Source organism: Ranitomeya variabilis, chromosome 1, assembly GCF_051348905.1.
Source record: "Ranitomeya variabilis isolate aRanVar5 chromosome 1, aRanVar5.hap1, whole genome shotgun sequence".
Classification (NCBI taxonomy): Eukaryota; Metazoa; Chordata; class Amphibia; order Anura; family Dendrobatidae; genus Ranitomeya; species Ranitomeya variabilis.
Genome location: NC_135232.1, coordinates 606876249 through 606894764, shown reverse-complemented (window position 1 = coordinate 606894764; position 18516 = coordinate 606876249). Strand labels below are relative to the sequence as shown.

The 18516-nt window shown below is 42.0% G+C and overlaps 1 protein-coding gene and 1 long non-coding RNA gene across 3 annotated transcripts in view; one reads left to right on the top strand and one right to left on the bottom strand.

Annotated features, from left to right (window-relative positions):
* Nucleotides 1-18516, bottom strand: part of LOC143770417 (Fc receptor-like protein 5) — a 160831-nt gene that overhangs the window by 87395 nt on the left and 54920 nt on the right. The gene's annotated exons all lie outside the window — the stretch shown is intronic.
* LOC143770466 (uncharacterized) overlaps nucleotides 1-18516 on the top strand; it is a 54613-nt gene that overhangs the window by 2420 nt on the left and 33677 nt on the right. The window lies entirely within an intron of this gene.

The window sequence follows — 18516 nt, the reverse complement described above, 5'->3', positions numbered from 1 at the left end:
CCAGGCTCTGTCCGGCTCTGTACAGCGAGGCTCTGCACTGCCTTTGCCAGGTTATGCATGGCTCCACAAGGTTCTGCACCTCTCTGCATGGCTCCATACAGCTCTGACAGGCTCTGCATGGCTCCCTGTAAGCCCAGCCCCTTATAAGCTAAACAAGGCTCATGGATCTACAGGTCCCCGAGCAACATTTCAGGCTTACAGCGCAGAGGACCTCCTCATCTGCGACACATACCGGCTATTCACAACAACGCAGGTCACTGTCTCACAGTCTGTAAATACTGCTATTCACTAAATAACAGTTTGGTTGTTTTTATGAACCTCGTGTTTCTTGGATTAATTGCTGCCCTGGTTCCAGAAAAGTGATTCCTGGACTCAGAAGAAGAGGCCTGCAGCCCTAAAGTAAGTGTGATGCATCTCACACACGGCAGCATACCGGGATTGGGACACGAGATGTCTGTAGGATGCCAAAGTGATTGGGAAAAGAAGCTCGTGCACGACTACCTCGCTTTGACATCTTACATTTACGTGAAGTTTTTCATGTATAATGGTATAATAAGATCTACTAAATACTGGGGGTACCGCAAACTGGATACAATGGTTGGTTTCCACTGTTACATATATGGCTACCCAAAATAATATATTGGTGAATTTGGATCAAAGGAGTAGGGTCCTATCATACTATTAAGTTGTTCCCTTCAAGGAAATAGGAAAATCATATATTTAAATAAAAGAAAAAGATTACCTTATATACTCGAGTATAAGCCGAGATTTTCAGCCCAAAAAAATGGGCTGAAAGTACCCCTCTCGGCTTATACTCGAGTCATGGTCAGTGGGGGGGTTGGCGGGTGAGGGGGAGCGATGACGGTCACATACAAACCTGCTCCTGGCGCTCCTGGAGCGGTCCCTGTGTGTCCCATGGTCTCCGGCGCCGGCAGCTTCTTCCCTGTTAAGCGGTCACGTGGTACCGCTCATTAAAGTAATGAATATGGACTCCATTCCCATAGGGGTGGAGCCGCATATTCATTCCTGTAATGAGCGGTACCACGTGACCGCTGAACAGAGGAAGAAGCTGCCGACGTCAGAGACCATCTGTGCGGGAGAAGCTGCCAGGGACAGCGCTGGGAGCAGGTGAGTATTTCACACTCACCTTTCCTCGTTGCACCGCAGCCCCATCTTCCGCGTCCTCTGCAGTGACTGTTCAGGTCAGAGGGATTGATGACGTTTTAGTGTGCGCGCCGCCCTCTGCCTAAAAGGTCACTGCGGAGAGACGGGATGCTGAGGAGCAGCGGGCAGGGACGAGAGGTGAGTATGTCACTTTTTTTTATTGCAGCAGCAGCATTATATGTGGCACATTGTTATATGGAGCATCTTATGGGGCCATAAAGAACTGTATGGAGCATTATATGTGGCATATTGTTATATGGAGCATCTATGGGGCCATAAGGAACTGCATGGAGCATTATATGGGGCACATTGTTATATGCTGCATCTATGGGGCCATAATGATCTGTATGCAGCATTATATGTTGCACATTGTTATATGGAGCATCTTATGGGGCCATAATGAACTGCATGGAGCATTACCTGTGGCACATTGTGATATGAAGCATCTTATGGGGCCATAAAAAACTGCGTGGAGCATTATATGTGGCACATTTTTATATGGAGCATCTTTATGGGGCCATAATCAGCATCTGTGCAGCATTATATTGGGCATAATAGTCTATGGAGCATCTTATGGGGCCATAATCAACATTTGTGCAGCGTTATATGGGGCATATTTTAATATGGGCATCTTATGGGGCCCAACATGAACTGTATGGAGCATTATATGGGGCTCCTGATTCAATATGGATATTCAAAAACACTTAACCTACTGATGTCTCAATTAATTTTACTTTTATTGGTATCTATTTTTATTTATGACATTTACTGGTAGCTGTTGCATTTTCCACCCTAGGCTTATACTCGAGTCATTAAGTTTTCCCAGTTTTTTGTTGCAAAATTAGGGAGGTCAGCTTATACTCGGGTCGCCTTATACTCGAGTAAATGTATATAATATAACTAATAGTGATGATGAGTGAGCACTAAAATGCTCGGGTGTTAGTTGCTCTAACCGAGCAATTACTAATACTCGGGTGCTCGTTTCGAGTAACAAGTACAATGGGAGTCAATGGGAAAGCCAAGCTTTACAAAAAGGTCTGGGGGGGCAGTGAAAATGTTAAAATGGATTGAAAAAGTGCTGAATGGAAGGATCACTCATTTTAATAACCAGGAAAGGCTAAGTATACAGCTGTGAGCTGATATTAACCTTTCTCTTGCATATGTTTCTGAACTAGTTTCTCAATATCTTCCCTCACGTAATCTCCGGTCCTCCCAAGACCTCCTTCTCTCCTCCACGCTTATTCGCTCCACACCTAATCGCCTCCAAGACTTCTCCCGAGTATCCCCCATCCTCTGCAATTCCGTGCCCTAACACGTCCTGTTATCCACCACATTTGGATCCTTCAAAAGAAACCTGAAAACCCACCTCTTCAAAGAAGCTTACAACCTATAATGACCACACTGCCACCTCAACACCATCGGAGCTACCACAACCCTCGACCTACTCTCCTTCCCCATAATCCTGTAGAATGTAATCCTGCAAGGGCAGGGTCCTCTCCCCTCTATATCAGTCTGTCATGGTTAGTTTTGTTTACAGAAAGTGATATTTGTATTTTGATGTAACCCCTTATCATGTATAGCACCATGGAATTATTGGTGCTATATAAATAAATAATAATAATAATATTAATACCCTGAGAGCTGAATATTTTCTCTTTCACAGAATATTAACATCAGACCCCAGCCATCGGCTTTCCCTCAGCTGTTTATGAAAGTTATTGGAGAATACTGTACACACCTAAGGTAACCTTAGTTTACAGCCTTCAGGTGTTCCAGCAGCTGGAAACTTCAGTAACCTTAACCCCTTAGTGACAGAGCCAATTTGGTACTTAATGACCGAGCCAATTTTTACAATTCTGACCACTGTCACTTTATGAGGTTATAACTCTGGAACGCTTTAACGGATCCCGCTGATTCTGAGACTGTTTTTTCGTGACATATTGTGCTTCATATTAGTGTTAACATTTCTTCGATATTACTTGCGATTATTTATGAAAAAAATGGAAATATGGCGAAAATTTTTTACATTTTGCAATTTTCAAAATTTGTATTTTTATGCCCTTAAATCAGAGAGATATGTCACACAACATAGTTAATAAATAACATTTCCCACATGCCTACTTTACATCAGCACAATTTTGGAAACAAATTTTTTTTTGTTAGGGAGTTATAAGGGTTGAAATTTGACCAGCAATTTCTCATTTATACAACACCATATTTTTTTAGGGACCACATCACATTTGAAGTCATTTTGAGGGGTCTATATGATAGAAAATAACCAAGTGTGACACCATTCTAAAAACTGCACCCCTCAAGGTGCTCAAAACCACATTCAAGATGTTTATTAACCCTTTACGTGCTTCACAGGAACTGAAACAATGTGGAAGGAAAAAATGAACATTTAACTTTTTTTGCAAATATTTTACTTCAGAACCATATTTTTTATTTTCACAAGTGTAAAAACAGAAATTTAATCATACATTTTGTTGTGCAATTTCTCCTGAGTACGTTGATACCCCATATGTGGGGGTAAACCACTGTTTGGGCGCACCGCAGAGCTTGTAAGAGAAGGAGCACCGTTTGACTTTTTCAATGCAGAATTGGCTGGAATTGAGATCGGATGTCATGTCATGTTTAGAGAGCCCCTGATGTGCCTAAACAGTGGAAACCCCCCACAAGTGATACCATTTTGGAAACTAGACCACCTAAGGAACTTTTCTAGATATGTGGTGAGCACTTTAAACCCCCAAGTGCTTCACAGACGTTTATAATATAGAGCCGTAAAAATAAAAAATCATATCTTTTTTCACAGTAATGAGCTTTTCGCCCACGAATTCTTATTTTCACAAGGGTAACAGGAGAAATTAGACCACAAAAGTTGTTTTGCAATTTCTCCTGAGTACGTTGATACCCCATATGTGGGGGTAAACCACTGTTTGGGCGCACCGCAGAGTTTGGAAGAGAAGGAGTGCCATTTTACTTTTTCAATGTAGAATTGGCTGGAATTGAGATCGGACACCATGTCGCGTTTGGAGAGCCCCTGATGTGCCTAAACAGTGGAAACCCCCCACAAGTGACACCATTTTGGAAACTAGACCCCATAAGGAACTTATCTAGATGTGTGGTGAGCACTTTAAACCCCCAGGTGCTTTACAGAAGTTTATAACGTAGAGCCGTGAAAATAAAAAATCACATTTTTTCTACAAAAATGATCTTTTTGCCCCCAAATTTTTATTTTCACAAGGGTAACAGGAGAAATTAGACCACAAAAGTTGTTGTGCAATTTCTCCTGAGTACGTTGATACCCCATATGTGGGGGTAAACCACTGTTTGGGCGTACTGCAGAGCTTGGAAGAGAAGGAGTGCCGTTTTACTTTTTCAATGTAGAATTGGCTGGAATTGAGATCGGACGCCATGTCGCATTTGGAGAGCCCCTGATGCCTGATGTGCCTAAACAGTGGAAAACCCCCACAAATGACACCATTTTGGAAACTAGACCCCTTAAGGAACTTATCTAGATGTGTGGTGAGCACTTTAAACCCCCAGGTGCTTCACGGATGTTTATAACGTAGAGCCGTGAAAATAAAAAATCCTTTTTTTCCCTCAAAAATGATTTTTTAGCCTGCAATTTTTTATTTTCTCAAGGGTAACAGGAGACATTGGACCCCAAAATCTGTTGACCAGTCCTGAGTACGCTGATGCCCCATATGTGGGGGGGCATTGTTTGGGCACCCATCAGGGCTCGGAAGGGAAGGAGCGCCGCTTGGAATGCAGATTTTGATGGGATGGTCTGCGGGTGTCATGTTGCATTTGCAGAGCTCCTGATGTACCTAAACAGTAGAAGGCCCCCACAAGTGACCCCATTTTGGAAACTAGACCCCCCAAAGAGCTTATCTAGATGTGTGGTGAGAATTATGAACCCCCAACTGCTTCACAAAAGTTTATAATGTAGAGCCATGAAAATAAAAAAATCATATTTTTTCCACAAAAATTATCTTTTCACCCCCAAATTTTTACTTTAACAAGGGTAACAGGAGAAATTGGCACCCAAAATTTATTGTGCAATTTATGCTGAGTAGGCTGATACCCTATATGTGGGGGATAAACCACTGTTTGGGCGCATGGCAGAGCACGGAAGGGAAGGAGCGCCATTTTGGAAGACAGACTTTGATAGAATGGTCTGCGGGCGTTATGTTGCGTTTGCAGAGCCCCCGATGTACCTAAACAGTAGAAACCCCCCACAAGTGACCTCATTTTGGAAACTAGACCCCCCAAGGAACATATCTAGATGTGTTGTGAGAACTTTGATTGCCCACGTGCTTCACAGAAGTTTATAATGCAGAGTCGTGAAAATAAAAAATATTTTTTTTTCCACAAAAAAGATTTTTTAGCCCCCAAGTTTTTATTTTCACAAGGGTAACAGGAGAAATTGGACCCCAAAAGTTGTTGTCCAATTTATCCCGAGTACGCTGATGCCCCATATGTGGGGGTAAACCACTGTTTGGGCGCACGGCAGAGCTCAGAAGGGAGGGAGCACCATTTGACTTTTTGAGCGCAAAATTGGCTGTGACGTTTAGAGACCCCCTGATGTACCTAAACAGTGGAAACCCCCCAATTCTAACTCAAACCCTAACCCTAATCCCTACCCGATCCATAATCCTAATCACAACCCTAACCCCCAAAACACCCCTAATCCCAAAGCTAACCATAACCCTAATCAAAACCCTAAACCCAACACACCCCTAATCCTAATCTCAACCCTAACCTCAAAACTTAACCCTAATCCCAATGCACCCCTATCCCTAATCCCAACCCTATTCAACGCAAAACTCACAAAAATTATCATAGACTTGTGGCCAAGAGAAAAGAATTGTACAATCTCTCCCAAATTTTGTGTCCACTCCTCTGGGACACTCTAGGGTACACCCCAATATACATACAACCAAAAAACGGAGTACATAAATCCCATAACGCATTTTTCTTTTTTTAAAAATGTATATAATTTTTATTAATCCAATATTATATCTCAAAAATGAGTAAACAACAGTAGTATAGTACAATACATGTATAACAGGATAAGTGGAGGAGGAAACAAATAATGGTGGCGGAGCGGGCAGAGAGCTTATCACATCACAAAGGCTGCCACTATACGGTCCATAATATAAGGTTCATAACATCATGACACTTATGGCACTGCCGTAAAAATCCTTAGGTTTGTTGGAGTGACAGAAGAATAATTCTTTAAAGAGGAGTGATTCCTCACTTTCAGAGACTTTATAGTCAGAAAGATTAAAAGTATTAGAGGTTAATTCATTAGCAATAGAGGGGGTTAAGGTGCTATTTTTCCTCTCTTTTTTTCCCTCCCCTAGTTCCTCTGTAGTGCTTTTTCTTTTTATGATTTTGGGTACAAAAAAATGGTTCAGTTGGGAGTTTTTTATTACCCGGGGTAAAAAAGGAACCTTGCCGGATTTTGTGGCATTTGAATTATCCAACACAGCAGTATTATTGGAAAGGGCTGATACAGTAGAGGTCCCAGGATTGTCAGGACCTATTGAAATAGTGGTTTGCGAAGGTACCAACATGCTTGGAGTGGTATCATGAATGGATAAATCAAGAACTGAAATGGGAAAGGAATTGGACAGATCAGAATTAATGTTGCCTCCTTTTGTCGCAGAATTATTGTTACCTATTGATGTCTTTGGGACAGCAGTGGTTTTATCTTTAGCTTTATCCTCATCTTTATCTAATGGTCACTACTCCATGCTAATTCTCTTGGATCTTTCCGCAGCATTCGACACTGTGGATCATCAGCTCCTCCTCACTATGCTCCGCTCCATTGGCATCAAGGACACCGTTCTCTCTTGGTTCTCCTCCTATCTCTCTGACCGATCCTTCACTGTATGTTTTGCTGGTTCCTCCTCCTCTCACCTTCCCCTTACTGTTGGGGTTCCTCAAGGATCAGTCCTAGGCCCCCTCCTCTTCTCTTTGTATACTGCCCCTATTGGACAAACAATCAGTAGATTTGGGTTCCAGTACCATCTCTATGCTGATGACACCCAATTATACACCTCTTCTCCTGCTTTCACTCCGACCTTCTTAGAAAACACCAGTGATTGTCTTACCGCTGTCTCTAACATCATGTCCTCCCTCTATCTGAAACTGAACCTGTCAAAAACTGAACTCCTCGTGTTCTCTCCCTCTACTAACCTACTTGTGCCTGACATTGCCATCTCCGTGTGCGGTTCCACCATTACTCCAAAGCAACATGCCCGCTGCCTTGGGGTCATCCTTGATTCCGAGCTTTCATTCACCCCCCACATCCGATCACTGGCTCGCTCTTCTTATCTGCATCTCAAAAACATTTCTAGAATTCGCCCTTTTCTTACTTTCGACTCTGCAAAAACTCTTACTGTTTCTCTTATTCATTCCCGTCTGGACTATTGTAACTCTCTACTAATCGGCCTCCCTCTTACCAAACTCTCCCCACTCCAATCTGTCCTGAATGCTGCTGCCAGGATCATATTCCTCACCTACCTTGTGCCAGTCATTACACTGGCTACCCATCCACTCCAGAATCCAGTACAAAACTACTACCCTCATCCACAAAGCACTCCATGGCTCAGCACCACCCTACATCTCCTCTCTGGTCTCAGTCTACCACCCTACCCGTGCCCTCCGCTCCGCTAATGACCTCAGGTTAGCATCCTCAATAATCAGAACCTTCCACTCCCGTCCCCAAGACTTTACACGTGCTGCGCCGATTCTTTGGAATGCACTACCTAGGTTAATACGATTAATCCCCAATCCCCACAGTTTTAAGCGTGCCCTAAAAACGCATTTTTTCAGACTGGCCTACCGCCTCAACGCATTAACCTATCTATCCCTGTGTGGCCTATTAAAAATAGAAAAAAAAAACAAAACACATAATCAGGTTCCTTGCATCGTGTTCTCATACACTTTATGCAGTTAATAGCCCTCTGTGTCTGTACTGCTACACACTTAGGCTGTCAACTGGTTCATGCAGCTTTACATGAACACCCGAGCCGTACACTATGGCTGGTCCAAATAACTAAAGCAATTGTCACCATCCACCTCTCGTGTCTCCCCTTTTCCTCATAGTTTGTAAGCTTGCGAGCAGGGCCCTCATTCCTACTGGTATCTGTTTTGAACTGTGATTTCTGTTATGCTGTAATGTCTATTGTCTGTACGTCCCCTCTATAAGTTGTAAAGCGCTGCGGAATATGTTGGCGCTATATAAATAAAAATTATTATTATTATTATTATTATTTATTTGATTAATTTGTAATGTAATCTTTTCTAGATGCTTCCTGGCTTCGGATAGTGTTTGAGAGTGATTAAAAAACTGTCGTTCATTGTCTTAGAAGCGGCTTTTGGTGTACTCATGTTTCCAGGGTGGTTGACAGGAATAGAATTTTTATCACCGTTAGTTGTAGATTTTTCGATGGATTTGTTATGGGTGACAGGTTTTATTAAACAATTGTTTGTATTTATGGTAATAGAGATGCAAGTGGAAGGAAAGCTATCCATATGCCGTTTACAAGTTGGTATAAGTTTAGTAAAATTACCATTAGTTTTTTCATTTTTACTTTTATTATTGTTATTACCACTGATTTTTTTCAATTTATAATCATCTCTATCTCTTTGTAATTTTTTAGATTTTCTCATTATAGTTTCACTTTCTAATTGCATAATAATAGTGGTCACGTTGGAGTTTATTTTACTATATTCAGAATGTGAGAGAAAAGGCAAAAGATCATTATAGATTTGATTGACCTTAAAGGTCGCAATATCATACAGCGGCGATCTTTTTTTGTATAAACAGGTTATCATTTCAGTCATACAGTTATCAAGTATGTTGTTCCAATCCTTGGAAAAAGCAGGGTCCTCAGGAAAAGGGGACTCATGTATAATTCTGAGGCCCCTTGGGCACATTTTTTACCTCAAATAAATAGAAAGGAATTGGGCATCGAGATTAAAATGTAATTCTTCTTTCAATGCCTCCTTAAAATCATAAAAAATGTTACGTAATTGCTTAGTCTCATCCTCAGAGAATAGTTTTTCGGTTACCTCTGAAGACGTGTTCAATGAATCCAACAGTTTGATTGATCAAACGCTCTCATGAGAACAGACGATTCTGAAAATAATCCATATTCAAGTGTTCCACTTTCAGTGAGACCGTGTTTCTCTTTTTTTTTTCACTCTCTTTTCAATTTTTGTTATCCTATAAACAAAAATAAGGCTAAATGTGTAAAATATCAATTTGCATTTCTCTGATGATTTTTAATCTTGTCATGTGAACTTTCTGATGAGCCTGAACTCTGACACTGGGTGTCATCTGATCCATTGGGCGTCGCTTCCAAATGCTGACGTGTACTTAAACCCTGTATACCTATGACTCTTGTGCAATATTTGTGGTAGTCCTGATGAAGGGGTCACCTGAACCCTGAAACGCGTAGAATAAACCACGTTGAAACCTCTATAATTTTTGGAATTCTTCTTGCGGCAGCACGGGGATGATCCTTTTTTCTCCTACCTAAGTGTGTGTTTCAATCAGATCTTGCACTGACCTGTGGATCTGCAGCAGCCGCCATTAATATATGTCCTTCCTTCAATCTTGCCAGGTGTGTAATTCTCTTGGTGGGCAACTTTGTGTAACGTTTGATAAGACCCTATTTTTACTTTTGTGTCTCCCTCTTTTCTCTGACTAGCTACACTGGCAGGATCCTTGGAAATCCTCCCGGGTTTAGACCGTTGAGCAGCAGAGGGTTCGTTAAACTTTCACTTGAATATGGATTATTTTCAGAATCGTCTGTTCTCAAGAGAGCGTATGATCAATCAAACTATTGGATTCATTGAACCTAACACGTTTTCAGAGGTAACCGAAAAACTATTCTCTGAGGATGAGATTAAGCAATTACGTAAGATTTTTTATGATTTTAAGGAGGCATTGAAAGAAGAATTACATTTTAATCTCGATGCCCAATTCCTTTCTATTTATTTGAGGGAAAAAATGTGCCCAAGGGGCCTCAGAATTATACATGAGTCCCCTTTTCCTGAGGACTCTGCTTTTTCCAAGGATTGGAACAACATACTTGATAACTGTATGACTGAAATGATAACCTGTTTATACAAAAAAAGATCCTCGCTGTGTGATATTGCAACCTTTAAGGTCTATCAAATCTATAATGATCTTTTGCCTTTTCTCTCACATCCTGAATATAGTAAAATAAACTCCAAAGTGACCACTTTTTTATTATGCAATTAGAAAGTGAAACTATAATGAGAAAATTAAAAAAATTACAAAGAGATAGAGATGATTATAAATTTAAAAAAATCAGTGGTAATAACAATAATAAAAGTAAAAATGAAAAAACTAATGGTAATTTTACTAAACTTATACCAACTTGCAAACGGCATATGGATAGCTTTCCTTCCACTAGCGTCTCTGTTACCATAAATACAAACAATTGTTTAATAAAGCCTGTCACCCATAACAAATCCACCGAAAAATCTACAAATAATAAAATAATAAAAAATAATAAAGTGATAAAAATTCTATTCCTGTCAACCACCCTGGAAACATGAGTACACCAAAAGCCACTTCTAAGACAATGAACGACAGTTTTTTTAATCACTCTCAAACACTATCCGAAGCCAGGAAGCATCTAGAAAAGATTAAATTACAAATTAATCAAATAAATGAGGATAAAGCTAAAGATAAAACCACTGCTGTCCCAAAGACATCAATAGGTAACAATAATTCTGGGACAAAAGGAGGCAACATTAATTCTGATCTGTCCAATTCCTTTCCCATTTCACTTCTTGATTTATCCATTCATGATACCACTCCAAGCATGTTGGTACCTTCGCAAACCACTATTTCAATAGGTCCTGACAATCCTGGGACCTCTACTGTATCAGCCCTTTCCAATAATACTATTGTATTGGATAATTCAAATGCCACAAAATCCGGTATGGTTCCTTTTTTACCCCGGGTAATAAAAAACTCCCAACTGAACCATTTTTTTGTACCCAAAACCGTAAAAAGAAAAAGCACTACAGAGGAACTAGGGGAGGGAAAAAAAGAGAGGAAAAATAGCACCTTAACTGTTATGACCCCAATGGCGAGGGTCTCAGAGATATCAGCAAGTCTGCGAAGTACAAAAATCCAGCTCATAGGGCAGTGGTAACTGGGTTGACCATATATCTACTCCTAACGCCAACACTAGAAGTAGCCGGGGAACATGCCTACGTTGGTCGCTAGATGTCTCGCGCCAGCCGGAGAGCTAACTACCCCTAGAAGAGGAAAACAAAGACCTCTCTTGCCTCCAGAGGAAAGACCCCAAAAGTAGGATAGAAGCCCCCCACAAATAATAACGGTGAGGTAAGAGGAAATGACAAACACAGAGATGAACTAGGTTTAGCAAAGAGAGGCCCACTTACTAATAGCAGAATGTAGTAAGATAACTTATATGGTCAACAAAAACCCTATCAAAAATCCACACTGGAGATTCAAGAACCCCCGAACCGTCTAACGGCCCGGGGGGAGAACACCAGCCACCCTAGAGATTCCAGCAAGGTCAGGATACAGATTAAATACAAGCTGGACAAAAATGCAAACAAAAACAAATAGCAAAAAGCAGGAAAGCTGACTTAGCTTAATCACGCAGGAACCAGGATCAGAAGACAAGAGCACTACAGATTAGCTCTGCTATCAACGTTGCCAGGCATTGAACTGAAGGTCCAGAGAGCTTATATAGCCAAACCCCTGACCTAACGACCCAGGTGAGCATACAAGGGATGAATGACATACCCAGAGTCAAATCACTAGTAGCCACTAGAGGGAGCCAAAAGGTAAATTCACAACAGTACCCCCCCCTTAGTGAGGGGTCACCGAACCCTCACCAAGACCACCAGGGCGATCAGGATGAGCGGCGTGAAAGGCACGAACTAAATCAGCCGTATGCACATCAGAGGCGACCACCCAGGAATTATCCTCCTGACCATAGCCCTTCCACTTGACCAGGTACTGAAGCCTCCGCCTGGAGAGACGAGAATCTAAGATCTTCTCCACCACGTACTCCAACTCGCCCTCAACCAACACCGGAGCAGGAGGCTCAGCAGAAGGAACCACAGGCACAACGTACCGCCGCAACAAGGACCTATGAAATACGTTGTGAATGGCAAATGACACAGGAAGATCCAGGCGAAAGGATAAAGGATTAATGATTTCCAATATCTTGTAAGGACCAATGAAGCGAGGCATAAATTTGGGAGAGGAGACCTTCATAGGAACAAATCGAGAAGACAGCCATACCAAATCCCCAACGCGAAGTCGGGGACCCACATCGCGGCGGCGGTTGGCAAAACGCTGAGCCTTCTCCTGTGACAACTTCAAGTTGTCCACCACATGATTCAAGATCCGCTGCAACCTATCCACCACAGAATCCACCCCAGGACAGTCAGAAGGCTCCACATGCCCCGAGGAAAAGCGAGGATGGAAACCAGAGTTGCAGAAAAATGGCGAAACCAAGGTGGCAGAACTAGCCCGATTATTAAGGGCAAATTCAGCCAACGGCAAGAAGGTCACCCAATCATCCTGATCAGAAGAGACAAAACACCTCAAATACGCCTCCAGAGTCTGATTAGTTCGTTCCGTCTGTCCGTTAGTCTGTGGATGAAAAGCGGACGAAAACGACAAATCAATGCCCATCCTACCACAAAAGGATCGCCAGAACCTGGAAACAAACTGGGATCCTCTGTCCGACACAATATTTTCAGGAATGCCGTGCAAACGAACCACGTTCTGGAAGAACACAGGAACCAGATCAGAAGAGGAAGGCAGCTTAGGCAAAGGAACCAGATGGACCATCTTGGAGAAACGATCACATATCACCCAGATGACAGACATGCCCTGAGACACCGGAAGATCCGAAATGAAATCCATAGAGATGTGTGTCCAAGGTCTCTTCGGGACAGGCAAGGGCAAGAGCAACCCGCTGGCACGAGAACAGCAAGGCTTAGCTCGAGCACAAGTACCACAGGACTGCACAAATGACCGCACATCCCTTGACAAGGAAGGCCACCAAAAGGACCTGGCCACCAGATCCCTGGTGCCAAAAATTCCCGGGTGCCCTGCCAACACCGAGGAATGAACCTCGGAAATGACTCTGCTGGTCCATTTAGCAGGCACAAACAATCTGTCAGGTGGACAAGAGTCAGGCCTACCAGCCTGAAATCTCTGCAACACACGTCGCAGATCTGGAGAAATAGCTGACAAGATAACTCCTTCCTTAAGAATACCCACAGGTTCAGCGACTCCAGGAGCATCAGGCACAAAGCTCCTAGACAGAGCATCGGCCTTCACATTCTTAGACCCTGGTAAATACGAGACCACAAAGTCAAAACGGGAGAAAAACAATGACCAGCGGGCCTGTCTAGGATTCAGGCGTTTAGCAGACTCGAGATACATCAGATTTTTGTGATCAGTCAAGACCACCACACGATGCTTAGCACCCTCGAGCCAATGACGCCACTCCTCAAATGCCCACTTCATGGCCAGCAACTCCCGATTGCCCACATCATAATTTCGCTCTGCCGGCGAAAACTTCCTAGAGAAAAAGGCACAAGGTCTCATAGTAGAGCAACCAGGGCCTCTCTGCGACAAAACGGCCCCTGCCCCAATCTCCGAAGCATCCACCTCAACTTGAAAGGGAAGTGAGATGTCAGGCTGGCACAAAACAGGCGCCGAAGTAAACCGGCGTTTCAACTCCTGGAAAGCCTCCACGGCAGCAGGAGCCCAGTTAGCCACATCAGAGCCTTTCTTGGTCATATCCGTCAACGGTTTAACAACGCTAGAAAAATTAGCGATAAAACGACGGTAGAAGTTAGCAAAACCCAAGAACTTCTGAAGACTCTTAACTGACGAGGGTTGAGTCCAATCATGAATAGCTCGGACCTTGACTGGGTCCATCTCCACAGCAGAAGGGGAAAAAATGAACCCTAAAAAGGGAACCTTCTGTACACCAAAGAGACACTTTGAGCCTTTAACAAACAAAGAATTTTCACGCAAAATCTTGAAAACCATCCTGACCTGCTCCACATGCGAGTCCCAATCATCAGAAAAAAACAGAATATCATCCAGATAAACGATCAAAAATTTATCCAGATACTTCCGGAAAATGTCATGCATAAAGGACTGAAAAACTGAAGGTGCATTAGAGAGCCCAAATGGCATCACCAAGTACTCAAAATGACCTTCGGGCGTATTGAATGCGGTTTTCCATTCATCTCCTTGCTTAATGCGCACAAGGTTGTACGCACCACGAAGGTCTATCTTGGTGAACCACTTGGCACCTTTAATCCGGGCAAACAAGTCTGACAACAGCGGCAAAGGATACTGAAATTTGACAGTGATCTTATTTAAAAGCCGATAGTCAATACAAGGCCTCAAAGATCCATCCTTTTTGGCCACAAAAAAGAATCCCGCACCAAGAGGGGAAGAAGAAGGACGGATATGCCCCTTCTCCAGAGACTCCTTGATATATGAACGCATTGCGGTATGTTCAGGTACCGACAGATTAAACAGTCTTCCCTTAGGAAACTTACTGCCAGGAATCAAATCTATTGCACAGTCACATTCCCTATGAGGAGGCAATGCACTTGACCTAGACTCGCTGAAGACATCCTGATAATCAGACAAATACGCCGGAACTTCCGAAGGCGTAGAAGTAGCAATAGACACGGGCAGGGAATCTCCATGAATTCCATGACAGCCCCAACTTGACACTGACATAGCCTTCCAGTCCAAGACTGGATTATGGGTCTGTAACCATGGCAAACCCAAAACAACCAAATCATGCATCTTATGCAGAACAAGAAAACGTATAACCTCCCGATGTTCAGGAGTCATGCACATGGTAACCTGTGTCCAAAACTGCGGTTTATTTTCTGCCAATGGTGTAGCATCAATACCCTTAAGAGGAATAGGATTTTCTAATGGCTCAAGAACAAAACCGCAGCGCTTGGCAAATGACAGATCCATAAGGCTCAGGGCAGCACCTGAGTCCACAAACGCCATGACAGGATACGATGACAGTGAGCAAATCAAAGTTACAGATAGAATAAACTTAGGTTGCAAATTACCAATGGCGACCGGACTAACAACCTTAGTAAGACGTTTAGAGCATGCTGAGATAACATGTGTAGAATCACCACAGTAGTAACACAAGCCATTCTGGCGTCTATGAATTTTCCGCTCATTTCTAGTCAGGATTCTATCACATTGCATTAAATCAGGTGCCTGTTCAGATAACACCATGAGGGAATTTGCGGTTTTGCGCTCCCGCAACCGCCGGTCAATTTGAATTGCCAGGGCCATGGAATAATTCAGACCTGTGGGAATGGGAAAACCCACCATCACATTCTTAATGGCTTCAGAAAGGCCATTTCTAAAATTTGCAGCCAATGCACACTCGTTCCACTGAGTCAGCACGGACCATTTCCGAAATTTTTGGCAATACACTTCAGCCTCGTCCTGGCCCTGAGACATAGCCAGCAAGGCTTTTTCTGCCTGAATCTCAAGATTGGGTTCCTCATAAAGTAAACCGAGCGCCAGAAAAAACGCATCAATATCCGCCAATGCCGGATCTCCTGGCGCCAGCGAGAAGGCCCAATCCTGAGGGTCGCCCCGTAAAAAAGAAATAACAATTTTCACTTGCTGAGCGGAGTCTCCAGAGGAACAGGGTCTCAGGGACAAAAACAATTTACAATTATTCCTGAAATTTCTAAACTTAAATCGATCTCCGGAAAACAGTTCAGGAATCGGTATCTTAGGTTCTGACATAGGATTTCTGGTAACATAATCTTGTATGCCCTGCACACGAGCAGCAAGCTGGTCCACACTTGTAATCAAGGTCTGGACATTCATGTCTGCAGCAATCACAAGCCACTCAGAGGTTAAGGGGAAAAGAAAAAAAAATGAGAGAGAGAAAAAAAAACAAAAAAAACTCAGAACTTTCTTTCTTATAATCCCGCTTCTGCAATGCATTTAACATTTAATACTGGCCTGGCAAACTGTTATGACCCCAATGGCGAGGGTCTCAGAGATATCAGCAAGTCTGCGAAGTACAAAAATCCAGCTCATAGGGCAGTGGTAACTGGGTTGACCATATATCTACTCCTAACGCCAACACTAGAAGTAGCCGGGGAACATGCCTACGTTGGTCGCTAGATGTCTCGCGCCAGCCGGAGAGCTAACTACCCCTAGAAGAGGAAAACAAAGACCTCTCTTGCCTCCAGAGGAAAGACCCCAAAAGTAGGATAGAAGCCCCCCACAAATAATAACGGTGAGGTAAGAGGAAATGACAAACACAGAGATGAACTAGGTTTAGCAAAGAGAGGCCCACTTACTAATAGCAGAATGTAGTAAGATAACTTATATGGTCAACAAAAACCCTATCAAAAATCCACACTGGAGATTCAAGAACCCCCGAACCGTCTAACGGCCCGGGGGGAGAACACCAGCCACCCTAGAGCTTCCAGCAAGGTCAGGATACAGATTAAATACAAGCTGGACAAAAATGCAAACAAAAACAAATAGCAAAAAGCAGGAAAGCTGACTTAGCTTAATCACGCAGGAACCAGGATCAGAAGACAAGAGCACTACAGATTAGCTCTGCTATCAACGTTGCCAGGCATTGAACTGTAGGTCCAGAGAGCTTATATAGCCAAACCCCTGACCTAACGACCCAGGTGAGCATACAAGGGATGAATGACATACCCAGAGTCAAATCACTAGTAGCCACTAGAGGGAGCCAAAAGGTAAATTCACAACACTTAACCCCCTCTATTGCTAATGAATTAACCTCTAATATTTTTAATCTTTCTGACTATAAACTCTCTGAAAGTGAGGAATCACTCCTCTCTAAAGGAATGTCCTTCTGTCCCTCCAACAAACCTAAGGATTTAGATTTTTTTTTAGATTTACAAATTTTCATAAGGAAATTAACCCTTAAAAGACATTTTTTTTATGAAGCAAAATAAATCCACTCCTTTAATTAATACAGAAAATACTGAGGAAACACATGATTTTTTTCACCTGAAAGTCTAAATTTTATCCTGTTGAGGACAAAAGTCACCATCTCAATGTTTTCAGCGACCTTGTATTGAAACAATTTGTGAGTATTGTTCGTTACCCGAGAAGTACATCTAAGGAGGGGTTTACCAAAAAGAAAATGAATTTAAATCCACAAGAAAGGCAAGCAATGAAAGCTCTATCTATGAATGATTCGATAATCATCAGATCAGCGGATAAAGGAGGGGGCATAGTAATCCAAAATAGATGTGACTATATCAATGAGGCATTAAGAATTCTTTCTGATACAAGTTATTATATAAAAAGTTCATATGACATTTATTTTCGTTCAATCCAGGCATACAACGATCTCATTACTGAAGGGGTGGTTTCTAGTATTTTTAATAATAAAGAAAAAACTTTCTGTGCATAAAAAGCCCAGTATTCCATTCTTCTACCACCTTCCCAAAGTGCACAAAAATTTAGAATATCCACCAGGCAGACCCATTTTTGCTGGCATCAACTCACTAACATCTAACTTGGCACACTATATAGACAGAATCATGTTACCCCATGTTTTTAATCTTAAGAGTCATCTTCGGGATTCCACACATTTATTATGGCTTCTCAATGAAATACCATGGAAACCTTGTTATATTTTTGTTACCATGGATGTAACATCACTTTACTCTAACATTCCACATAGTATCTGTTTGATTTGTTTTGATCATTTTCTAAAATTCGACAATAGATTATCTGAGGCACAGAAGCACTTTATTCTGAAAGGTATTGATTAAATAATAATTTTTTAACTTTTGAAAATGTATTTTACCATCAGATCAAAGGTACCGCAATGGGCTCAAAAGTAGCACCGACGTATGCAAATTTATTTATGGGGGTCTTTGAAGAGATTTTTATTCTAAATGGCATTTGGGGCAAAAAAAAATTTTTTTTATAAGAGATTTATAGATGATCTATGTTTTATTTGGGATAATTCTAACAACAATATTGAGGATTTTATTCAGCAAATAAATTTTAATAATTGGGGTCTTTCCTTTACTGCTGTTTTTTAACAATCTTTCTATTAATTTTTTAGATGTCACCTTATTTATTGTACATAATAAAGTATGTAGTAAAACGTTTTTTAAAAAAGTCGATACTAATGGGTACATTCATTTTAGCAGTGGGCATTACAAGAAATGGCTCAAAAACATCCCTAATAACCAGTTTCGCCGGATTAGAAAAAACTGTACCTC